The following is a 13515-nucleotide window of genomic DNA, read 5'->3' on the forward strand; positions in this document are numbered from 1 at the left end:
CCCATCAAGTCACAAAACTATGTACTTCCCTCGTGTCAATCAAATGACCTGTTCCCTTGTTTGATTAATCTACCAAATTTTATCATATACAATATAGCAAGTGGAGAAAATGACTGTGTGCATATGATCATGAGACGCCATGGTGACAAAACCTTGGCATATATATATATATATATATATATATATATATGATTAGGTCACCCGCCCAAGTAAAGTGCCTTTGAATATAGTATTTAAATAAATTGACAGGTGATATTTTAATATAATTTCTTATGCCAAAACCCTGCCCCATGCAATCTACATTGAGCGGTCTAACAAAGTCTAACAATTTGAAAAAGACCCTAAAATAACATTAAATATTAACTCTTTAAGTCTCTTGTTAGGGAAACTAACATTATATGGCATTTACCATTTGGTACCTAATGTTGACATCTTTCTGTTTGGTTAGTAGAATCTACTAACCACTAAGACTTTTTATGACTATGACATGGACAAGTAGTCAGAGAGAGAGAGAGAGAGAAAGGAAACATGAACTCTAAAAATGGAAAAAAAATATATTATCATTTGCATGACGTGTAGCTTATGTGGGAAAAGGGTAAGCGCCATGTGGCATGCCCTTAATAAATCTATGTGGGTTTTTAAGTGAGCTTGAAATTTGAGGGCTTGAAATTTGTTATAAGAGTTTGTGTCTGAAAAGAGTTCGGAATTTGACAAATGTCAAAACCCTATTTATCTTTTACAAAAATAATCTATGTCACACTCACTTTGGTCATTTTAGTTCAGAATGGGAGACTTAATATTGCATGCCGTTTATTTTTCAAATGAAGTGACTAAAACATTCTTGAGTTGGGTGGCATGTCCTGTTGACATTGGTACCTAGTCACTCAAAATCAATTCATTATAATCTACATTATCCGTTCAAAAGTTTATTAATTAAACTTAAGTGTGACATATGTTTAAAAGAAGTCAGACAATTGTATATATGTTCATCATTGTTCAAAGGGGACAGCATGGTGCATGGCCTAATGTAATTCCTGATTTTTCATAATAAATCGTGGAAAAGTTCGAAATTTATAGACAAATAAACCATATACTTTCACACACAAAAATCAAATACTCTGAATATTTTTGTTGCTCAAATATTATTTTTTGTTATATTAAAGGGAATTGAATATTCGAATGCCTCCTAAACACGTGTTAGAGCAATCTATTAGCCGTGATCTAGCTGGTTATTCCATGGCATAAGTGATCATATCAGGAAATTTTGAACTGGAAATGAATAAGTTGCACAAGACAAGGCTTTCATTTCAAGGTTCGGTTACAATACGAACTCGTATTTAGTATGAACTTCTAAAAATACCTTATTCGTTGAGTCATCATAGCTCATTCAGTGATACATTTAGCCCATTAAACAATATACTATCACTTTAAAATTTTCATACACAATTTGATTGGTCATTGGTCATTGACCGTAGAAAAATAATGGCTCACTAAAATCCTAATTAATTTGAGGCCACTATAAATTGCCAAAAAGATGGAGAAGGCTTTTATTTAATTTAAAAAAAAATTAAGAATATATATTAGTACCATGTTGTAGATAACGCTCTATATATATTTATCAAACCCATAAACATATATTTAAAATTTACGTCACTCTTTCTTAATTTTTTTTATCAACAGTTTTATTATAATTGTCATCCTTCGTCTTCAATCCTAATTAAATCGGAGAGCATTATTATTCAAGAACTATAAAAGACAGGAAAACTCGAGATGAATATAAAATTATGTTGTAGAAAATACCTTTTGGATTTCAGTTTGCCAATGAATTTGGACATAATTAAGTGGAATATGGTAAGATTAATGTGGGCATATACCAAAAAAGAAAACAATATGAGTATATAGGGTACATTGTTTTATATGGTATTTGCATAACAATGCATTATCTTTTTTGGACATTAGTTGTGGAACCAACCATATGTAATGCGTATGAAAATGAGTGAGTTGGAAAACACAAGATTCAAAGTATTTTCTTTCATTTCAGTGGGTTTCCAAAATCATGACTAGGCCAGTATGAATTGGGAAAAATAATAATAAACATGGAGATTCAAATCATTTTCTTTCATTTTTCATATTCCAACCGTTGGAGGAGTTAATTAGAACAGAACCAATGACCATGTTTTTCCTTTTTCATTTCAACGGAATATTTTTTTGTTTTTTTGTTTTTTTTAGTACAAGCAATTTGGAGAGGATGGTTTACACAAATGTTCATTAGGTGTTTGGGGGTTTCAAACATTTACCCACGTGGGTGGATATGGAAGAGCTCAACTAATTGAAATATACCTCAATTGACTTATTTTCTTTTTTCCTTTTTTTTTGTTGGCAGAGAAAAACGATAATTGTATTCATAAATTAGGTACAAACCTCATCTGCCACAAGGGCAAATACATATGAAATACAAATATGGAAGCCTAGTAACCACATATGGTTAATCTAGATACAGACCACAAAAGGCCAGAGAAATTTTGGCATAAAGGCCGCATGCCTGAACAAACCAAATATGAATCACAACCCCCAAATCTACCAATACAACTACAACTTTTAACTCTCACAAGTACAAAATACAAGTAGAGACTAGAAAACAATCAAACACCTAACTCATATGGAGTTGATGCAATTATTACAAAATAACAAAATTGCAAACAAACAACTAAAAATCAACAAAGCCACTACCGTCGTTGTTGCCATCGCCACAACAAACGTCGCCGCCGCCTTGGAGACAGAGAACACTATCGAGATTGCAGCCAACAAAATCACAAATTCAAGCATATCTAGACACAAATAACCTCCTGAATCCAGTAAATGGGGATGGGGGAAATGTAAGGAAAAGAGAGAGGAGTGACCTCCTCTCCCCCACCCTGGAACACAACAAAAGAGGTTTGAGAGAGAGAAGGGAGGCTAGGGTTTAGAGAGACCACTCAATTCTAACTTGTTAATTTGATTTTAATGAATCAGGGGTTCGATTCTTCCATTGTAATAAAAATTTGGAGGTTTACTAAACACAACTTTCGGTTCAATATATCCATTGGCTTATATTCTTTGATTCTTATCATTATTTCTTATAATTATATAAATATATTAAAAACACATTCGAGTTAATGTGCCAGAGTTCAACATGGTGACAATCTTTGAGTATAAACAGTTCAAACTTTGAAGATATCAATGGAAGAAAGAAACCACCGAGCTGGATGATTGAAGTCAGAACAGATGAATTTGAGCTTGATTACATTTGATCTTTTAACTTTTTGGGCCTCTTTACAGTCACAAACATATCTTTTTGGGCTTTTCTAATATTTTCCACAAATACAAATAAAATATTTTTAGGCCCTCCCCGGATTTGAAACCATCGCCCCTTGGGCCTTTGCTAGAAGGCAGGTCTGAGCTTGAAACCGATAAATATACTTAAAGATGGCCACCCCTTAGAGCAAGCACCAGATGAAGGACAGAGCCACCCTCAATGTTGTAGTCTTTAGCTGTTTTGTCATCTCCAAGCTGCTTCCCAGCATAAATAAGCCTACAAAAACAGTTGTGAAGCCAATAAGATCTTTGCCACACGTAAATGAAATGACGACAGACAACAATCACTTGAAATTGGACACCGGCCTAGAATATAAGGTCAAGTTGCTAACACCATATGCACCAAAGGATTGAATGTGTATCAAACGCAAATTACAAACGGAACCTTGTTCCAACTATTTGGGTCGGCTACATGAACCATGGTCCTCCATTCCATCTTATCCTAAGGCCTTTTCATGTAAGTCGCATGCTATCGTATATTTTCTTTAATCACCTCTACTCTACCCATGTTTCGTCTTCCTCTTCCACTAGCATTAATCGGTGCATCTGTTGGTGGTAGCTGAACATATCAAAATCACCATACACAACTCTCTCTCCCTTCTCCAGCTGGTGCTAGTTTAACATTTTGACTCCTATCCTTGCCCTCTCATACATCCATCCTATCTTCCACACTCATTATATGAACATATTATTTTTGAACTGCTCAATATTATATCCCACGTAACATGGTTAGTCTGATAGTTTTCCTACAAAACCTACCTTTCAATTCTACAGGTATATGATCACATAATATGCTCGACACACTCCTCCATTTCACACATCATGCTTTGGTTATAGGAGCCACCTCAGTTCCAATCAATCCCTCTCTATGAACAGTTGAGCCTAGATAGAAAAACTCTTCACCTTTTCGGAGTCTCCTACCCATCAATTTTCACCGCCTCCCTGCTTGTGGTTCTTCATTTTTCTTCCATATATTGAATCCTAGATCTACTTGTCTTAAAAAGTTTTGATTGTATAACTTATCTCCACAACTCTAATGTAGCATTTACTCCTCTAGTCTATAAATTAACACATTATCATCAAATACCAAGAAAATTCAATGTGTCTTGTCACAAGTCCAAAAGATAAGCACTTAGCACTGATCCCTATCAAAGAAGAATATAAATCACTATATTCAAAATCAAATTTTCAGTCCTTTTTTTTTCTCTCCAACCAAAAACATTTAAGAGATATTTAGTGATATACCCATTTCTAGCACTAATATTATAAATAAACCCTACACAATTGAATTCCTATAAACAAACCCAAAAAAAACCCAAAAAATGATAGCTAGCCTTATTGAATTTAATATTGATTATTAAATTACTTTGATGCCCTATTGAGTGCTTTGGGTATTTTTATGAGATTTTGGGGTTGGGCTTGTTTTAAGAAATTGATGGCAGTTTTGTAATTTATAAGAAGTTAAAAGCTTTTTTGTTATGTTGTAAATGGGCTTTGGGTGTGTTTCTAAAGTCCATTTTATATAGGGTATTTTTATAATTTGGGCCCCCATATTGGGTATAATAGTGAATCTCCCAACATTTAAATACTAAACATATCTTCATCAGCAACATCACAATCAATCATCCTTACTTTTGTCCTAATCAAATTGGGTCAGCCACATAAATTGCCATCTTTCAAGTTTCTCTAATACAAAGCATCTTCTACAAAAATATAATTTCTTTTATATCTTTTCCTGTTGCTAAATAAGCCTTCCTTTTGTTATAGGACCATTGAATGGTCTATGATGTATATGCTCTCATACCAACTAAGACTAATAATTCAAATATTAAAGCGAATTACAAAATCCTAATACAGCAACTCAATTTTTCTATAAATTTTAACCATAATTATATTTTGCACAAATCTTTCCACAAATTATAGATTTTCCTCCAACAAAAACAAATAAATAAGATGAAAATCTACAACAAGGAATGAGAAAGAGAAAGAGGAAGAGAGAAATAGTACCTAGATCTTGGCTTTGACATTGTCGATGGTGTCACTGCTCTCAACCTCAAGAGTGATGGTCTTTCCAGTTAGGGTTTTCACGAAAATCTGCATCTTTTTGGTTTTTGTCTCAGAGAGAGTTTTGGTGTATCTAAACAGCGTGTTGTAGATAACCAGCGTGCTGTTTTTGGTTTCTATTCTACTAAAATATATATATATATATATATATATATATATATATATATATATATATGAGAGATTTCTCACACGTACACTACCAACATTATGGAGATTTAAACATAAGACTATTGGCTTGCAAGTTAATACCTTTTTCCACGGCTCGTTTGTAAGAACCCAAACCAAAATATCAAAAAAATTAAGATTTCTTTATTCTAGCCAAAAGACGATTTTGCCCTCGCATTTTTTTTAAAAGGGGGAAATTTGACTTTTTGATCGGAAAAGAATTCGGGAATTTCGTTTGCGCCGTTGCGTAGAGCGCGGCGAAACGAGTCCGTAGACACGGAGTAGACCCAAATCGGAGTTCTAACGAAGAAAATACAGTCAAAATATCGCCAAGGGCAAAATGGTAATTTGGAGAAGTCAGATTTTTATCTCTCCTTCTCCCTTCTCTCTCCTCATTTCTCTCTTCTCTCTCTCTCTCCCGCGTCGCGCGACCCGCAGCCCTCCCCCGTTTCAGATCAGCCCGTCGCCGCCTCAGGTCATGGCAACCTTCGCCGTCGGTGCCAACCGGACCAGCTCGTCGTCGCCGATCTTCCCCGACCAGTCGCCGCCCACGGGACGACCGGAACTCGCCGGAAACTGGTGATTTTTCACCGGTTTTCACTCAAACTTCCACTCAATCGTTCTCCCTCATTTCGCCACCAAATCTTTCGAGTGAGGTATGGTTTTCCACCTATTTTGAGTGCTCTAACTGATGGTTGGCTGGGTTTAGATCGATTTCATCTCTAGGTTGCTTAATTTTCGAATTGAAAATCGGCCGAACTTCGGCAGCCGTGATCGGCCATTTCCGGCCACTTTTTGGGGGTTGTCCAAGAACAAAGTGACTCCAAATGGGGTGTTTTACCTAGGGTAGGAGTTTGGAGTCTCGATTCTAAGATTTTTCGACGGACCGTAATCGCTTTGGACACCCGATCTGCACGCGCGTGTGGCGGCGCGTGGGCCAGGGTGGTGGCATGGCTCTGGCCAGTTTTGAGGTTCTCGTGTCGTCACGAGCGCGAGAGATTTCGCGGATCTCGATTCGGAGTCCGTTTGAGCCCCGAACGAATTTTCAATATCGCGCGATCCGTGGGTGCAGTGTCGTTTAATCGTTGGATTGCGCTGAATTTTGGATATGTCGGTCTACGTGATTTCAGGATCGTGTAGGATTCGACGGATCGCGAATCGGAGTCCCGGATACTCCGGAATCGCGAACCCTGGGGCTAGGGTTTGGGTTTTAAGCGATAACGCGATTTTGGCCAATCCGACCGCCCGATTCGGACCAAACTCGCAGAACTTGGTTCCCGTTCTATGAGAAACCTTCAGGGAAGCCCAGATTGGCCATCGGAGATTGTGGACCCCACGGGTCCCGGGTCGGCCGATCTGGCAGCGTATCACTTAGTTGAGCGTCGGACCTTCCAAACTGGTCCAAGTGTCTGAAAAGGCTATTGTGGGCATAGGAGTAACCTAGATTGAAATGCACGCATTTTTAGGAGCCGGGGGCAGGGTGTTTAATTTAAATTTCTTTTATCCAACAGTTTATTAATTTATTATTCTTGGATAATAAGGCACCAGGAGTCCAGCTAATCCACAGGTGGGACCTTCGAAGGGTCCAGCTAGCTCGGACCAACTGTGAGTGGACTTTTCTTTCTTAAAAAGATTTTATAATTATATTTTATATTTGATCTTGAATAAGTGATTTAGCATGAATTTTATTATGCAAATACCTTTATTTTTATAAAATTAGCCAAGCAGCAGATTTGTGGTTTTTGAGCCAAAAAGAGTAGCTTAGTTCAGAATTATCAGAGTTCAGAGGATATTAGATTATATCATAGATAGTTATTGTAGACCACCATGTACCCACTCTTGATTTGGTGATTACCCAAAGTTGGACCGATGTCGACGGACATCCGGTCCGATTTCAGTTAGTCAGTGCACTTGACTTGCCTCACGAGTTTCGGGGACGCTCGAACCGTGAGTGCCAGGATTTGCGGCTCGGCAGACTTGGTGTCCCGAGACCTGCCAGGATTGCGGCTCGGCTGACTCTGTGTCCCCGAGACCTGCCAGGATTGCGGATCAGGCTGACTACGGTCCCCTGCATCCTGCCTGAGCGACTCGAGTGACTTGGTGTCATCGAGGACTTGCCGGCAGATCAGGCTGATCATAGTCCCCTGATTTCGCCAGTTTGCGGCTCGGGTAGCCTGTGTGACACCCGAGACCTGCCAGGGAATTGACGGTTTTCAGGGGTACAATTAGGTGGCAGTTTTAAAAAAAATTTAAGCTTTTAATGCAGTTATTGTGTCATCCATTTCTATCAGTACATTCGATACTCAAACATGTGCTATACTGATATATTTTGCTTAGTACGTGAATATTTACATAGTTATGTTTATTTATGTTTAATTGGATATCTTGAATTGATTATAATCAGATCATAGTTTTTAAATCCCTATGTTTTTCAAACGGGGGTTATTATATTCTCAAATGTGTTTACGAACTTGATTTTTGGTCCACTCACAATTTTAAGTTGTTTTTCGCCCCCAGGCCGTAGAAGAACGAAGGAAATCGCCCGGGCCATCATCCTAGCTCCCGACCCACCACCAAAGTGTAGGAGTTCGTTTGTAACTTTTCTTAATTCTGTAAATTTGTATAGAAATGCTCTGATATCTTGTTGAACATAAGGAAATTGGAATTAAGATCTGTTTGTTGACTTAGTCTGGCAGTTGGTAGGTTATTTGAGACTGTTTAACAGGTGGAAGATTTTGGGTTTGGTCAAAATACAGGGGAGACTCTGCCGAAAATTCGGCAGAAGTCGGGAGAAAATTTTAAAAGAAATTTGTAAAGGAAAGGGTAAAAAGGTCATTCGTGCCCGACATTCGCCAGGTGTCGGACACGCACAGGATTCGGCTCGGATTCCAAAGCGAAAATTGGGTCGGGTCCTGTCATCGTTTGAGAGTGATTCCTAGAAGGGCCAGAATCACTTATGATGAGAAGCAACTCCAACGTTCTTCTTGCTTCTCCTTAAAACCACTTATGGCCAGTTTGATATTGCTATACTATGAAAATAATTGCTGTCAGATTTTCTGTGAGATAAATTAGTTGTGAGATAAAGTAGTTTGGTGTTTGGTAAACTTTTTGTTAAAAGTGTTATTGGTACTATTTCCCGAATAATTAGAAAATGATTCTAGCATAATCATTAAACTCAGCGCCTTTTCAAAACTGATTTTTTGCATAGGTAGAAAATGAAAGCATCTCATTATCTGCTTTCCCTTATAGCTTTCTGGGCTGGGCTTCCAAAAAATTTTAAAAAATCACTTATCATCCCAAATAAATAATGTCAAACGAGCACTTAAAATAATTATATAGAGAAGTGATTAACAAAAAGGTGTTGGAATCTCTCTCTGCTTACCTAGGTAGTGGGGCTCAAGAAAGTGAACTCAGGTTTTGGTGCCCCCAAGCAACCAAAAACATCCCCCTTTTAAACCCTCAATGGGTTTTATGAACCCTCGTACTTATTCACACTCACACCACAACATGCTCAACAAACCCAAATCATTTATGTGACTTAGACCCACTTAAGTTTGTCTAGTGGTTTGTCGCTAAATAGGGGGATTGCTAGGCGTTGCCTATTACTCGCATGATTGTGCTTGTGTTTGGGGTTCGTTGTATTGCAATGGCTTAAGGCAATGATACGTGATACTTGTTGAAGCAATAAGCTTGGGTTTATGGAACTTGTGCATTCTCGTGGGCTTGTTGTGACCTCCCCATGTGTCGAGTTACAAAACTTGTGTAAGCACCATGTGGCCGTGTTTGACGAGTTTCTGTATACCCCCGAATGGGCTCCTCTTAAGATTTGTTGGGCCACAACACATGGCACCCTCTTGGCATGTATTATATTAATATTAAAAAAGTGGAGTTCATTGGGCCTCTCAACACATAATTTCATGGCAAAACAACTAGAGGCAGAATATCCTGACTAAACGTCATGAATCCGTCATCCAATTGGTCTTTCGCAATATTAATTGTAGCGTTGAAATACATATTAAATAATGTACCTTCCTTAGCCTAAATGCATCGACAAAGATAAATGCCTTCTTCTTTTTTTCTTTTACTTTTAGGCTATAAATATTTTCTTCAAATGCAAAAACTCAAAAGTATTCAATTCAATTGTGTACCTTTTATCTTCCTGCACGCAACGCTCATTACTACATGGCTTCTTTCCTTGTTATCATGTCCGTACAAAGTTTGACTATTTTTTAAGAAGAAAGTTTGGCAATTTCTTTATTATAATGCTAGGTTATCAAATTAAAACAAATGCTACTCTAAATTTACTTCAAGACTATTATCATCTATTTAAAATATAAATATATATATATATATATAATTAAAAACAAGCTTCGTACATAACGAACTCCGCAAGCACCTAACTAAGCATTAGATATTTATGAAGTAACAAGCATAAATAAATACGTTGAAATTAGTTTAATATTTTTTTTAATATTTTTATAAAGGATTAAATTATATTTAAAAAAATGAATTTTATACTATTACATTTCAACAAAGGATTCATGGCCAACACATGATATTTAACATAATAGTATTCAACTTCTCAAGTAAAAAGGGACCAAAAATAAGTTATGCCCAATTGAGGTAGAAAAAACGTGTATGAAACGGAGATAACACTGTTTTGCTATCTTCGGTCAATCATTTTATATTAATTAAAAAAGCTATCACACGTAATATAGCGTGATTGAATGAGAATAACAAAACAATAATATTCCCGTTGTACATAACTGTTTCTCCAATTAAAGAGGCCAATATATATCTACCAGTATTTCTTTGCATTTAATGCCATCATAACTTGCATGCCCTCTATTCTTTGAATTCTCCCCTAACTCATTAAATAAGTGAGCATTTAATGAAACAATCAACCTGTAGCTAATCACACTTAATTACAAGCCTAGAACTTATCAACCAACTAATATCCATCCACAACTTAATTACAGATCATGATCAACACAACACCATCAAGTCCAAAAACTCAGAAGCTTCGTGGTTCGAAGATATCAAATCAGCAGTTGGGTTGTCTAAATCTGAATGCAAATCAAATTTACCTCTTCTTGGACTAGAAGAAATGAGGTTACAGTCGCCCTTTTGATCACGATAAAATACATATATAATAAACAGTTGAAATTCATTTGCGTCACTCGCTCATTAATAAACGGTTGAGATTTGTTTGCATGTGTGACGACCCTAGTTAGACTTTCTTTTTCCTTTGTTCTTTATAACAAATGATCCTCTCTCTTTTTTTTTTTTCCTTGATGCACTCCTCTCTTCACTCTGCATACATGCATGCACCTTCAAGCTTCCATGTTGAATCTTTCTAATTAAATTTAACAAATGATTATGGCCTTTTTCAATAAAAGGGTTTTTCCTTTTTGTTTTTGGCCATATTAGATTAGCTTGTCAAATATAGTAGATATTCAAAAAAAGGGATTGAATTTGAGAATTTAAATATCCTCTTCCTCTGTAAGTGTCTCATCAGGGACAGAGCCACATACAAGCATGCAATGGCTGTGGCACCCAAAAGTCCATTAAAAAGTCAATAACTCTTATACACCTACTACTGTATCAATTAAAATATAAGGCTATAAAATCTTGAAACTACAGTACTGGCCCCTTCAAAGACAAACTATTAGCTCCGCCGCTGTGTCTCATAGTTTGGTAATCTCAAGAAGAGGCTTCCCCAATTAAATGTTGGCATCGAAAATTGCATGGTTCATCATTAATAATTGTGCGACTTTATCTGCCTAAAAAGTACATAGTAATAATATCCTCATAATATAAATACAAACCCAATGCTAATACTATGGAATATAAATAAATTAATTAAATCAATACACTATGAAATGAACCTTTTGAATTGATGCTAGTTGCTACATGCATGCAATCCTCTCTGTAAATTGACGCACTCCAATTCAATGTTCATTTAATTTTCATTAACATCGTTCATAAAATATGAGATTAATGCTTATACGGCACCTATTAAGAGTCGTTAATTTCTTTTTCTTTTTTCCATGTTAATGTTGTTGATTTTGATTCCTCTAATTAATACTAATAAATGAAGCACATAACAACCTTTTTCGTATCACTCTATGTTATATTTTCTACTCTTTAAAAATATATTTTTAAAATATTAAAGAAGCATCACCAATTCAAAAAGTTCACTATCTCTAACGGAGTATAGCTCAATAGAAAAAGGTATTAACTTGTATATCAGTGGTCTCACATTCGAACCTCACGACACATTTGTAATGCGTGTGTGAGAAACTCTCTTATCTTTTATAGTTTAAACTATCAATCATATTTTTTTAATTAAAAAAATCATCTATACATCAACTAGGCCAAGCTGATATTTCCCACCTAGGATGCTTAATTGAGGATTGTAAAACTCCATTGGCTAGACAGTAGAGTACCTAATTGACGTATACGGATAGGATTGGGTTGGGTGGCAACTCGTTTGGCTCGCTACGCTATGTACTTACAGACCCACCAGAGTTCCTTTAGGTTCTTATGTAATTTGCTTTAGATATGTTCTCTTGTGCATGTGTGGTACTTTTTTTTATGTAGTTTTCTCTAATAAGGTTTTAACAAGGCCACACAAAACATGCATAATGTTTCCACTTTCTATTGAAATGAAATCTACAATTTTTCTCAGGAAAAAAAACAAAACAAAAAAACAACAACAACAACTGCATGGTTATTTCTTCATATATATCATTCAACTACTCTATCTATCTCTATCAAAGCCAAAACCAGGCTTAAAAGTTTGCATTTTGTGGCACACTTGAAGCCTGAATCATGTCACGTGGTATTTTCTTTTCAGCTAAATATATTATTAGAGTTTAAATATTTTAAAAATGAATATTAATTACAATATAGGGGTTCAAATTATACCCAATATAGGAGTCTAAATTATTTTATAAAAAATCCTATGTAAAAAAGACTTTAGAAACACACAAAAATCTATTTATAACATAATAAAGAAGCTTTTATCTTCTTATAAATTACAAAACTATAATCGATTTTAAAAAAAAGCCCAACCTTTACCTCATTAAAAAAACCCCAAAAACTCAACAAGGCACCAAAGTAATTTAATAATTAAAATTAAATTCAATAAAACTAGCTATTATTTTTTGTGGTTTTTTTAGGATTTGTTTATAAAAATTAAATGGTGTATGATTTATTTATATTATTAATGTTAAGAATGAGTATATGACTAAATATCTCTATTAATTAATTTTATTGGATAGATCATAGCTGGGACCTAGATTACCCCTATTCAACTAGAGATCTATATCACCCCGTTCTTGAATTTAAAAGATTAATTTCCAAACACAGTAATATCATTATATTTGCAAACGTGTCAAAATCTTGTTCACTCATCTTGAAAATGTCAAAAGCACTTTCTAAACACTTTGCTTTTACTTGTACCAATTTCCACTTCATTTAAGGGCTTATTAGAAGGAAATCAGAAACCCATAAGAAATCTCCAAATTAAAAATATATAATTTATTTATAATATCCACGTATAAAGAAATATTTTTAAAAGTTATTGTAAAAAACAAAAAAAAACATTGAATTAAAGCCAAAGGAGAGGCTATTAGTTTTCCAAAAGCATTTAATGCTACCATAACTTTAGGTGCCTCCTTTCCTTGAATTGTCCTCCCACCCCCCTCCCACAACCCCATCAATTAATAACCCAAACATTAAATGAATCAATTAATCAAATTTAATAAGCTTTATTATTATCTTAATTCAAATTCAAACTAATTTTAATACTAGAAAATATCAAAGGCAATCAATAAATAATAATAATAATATTATTATTTTAATTTAATTGCAAATATTACATAACGGGCTATATTTACTACCATATATAGTTCAGCTCTATATAAT

The sequence above is a fragment of the Prunus dulcis genome, chromosome 4 (genome assembly GCF_902201215.1).
Source record: "Prunus dulcis chromosome 4, ALMONDv2, whole genome shotgun sequence".
Taxonomy (NCBI): domain Eukaryota; kingdom Viridiplantae; phylum Streptophyta; class Magnoliopsida; order Rosales; family Rosaceae; genus Prunus; species Prunus dulcis.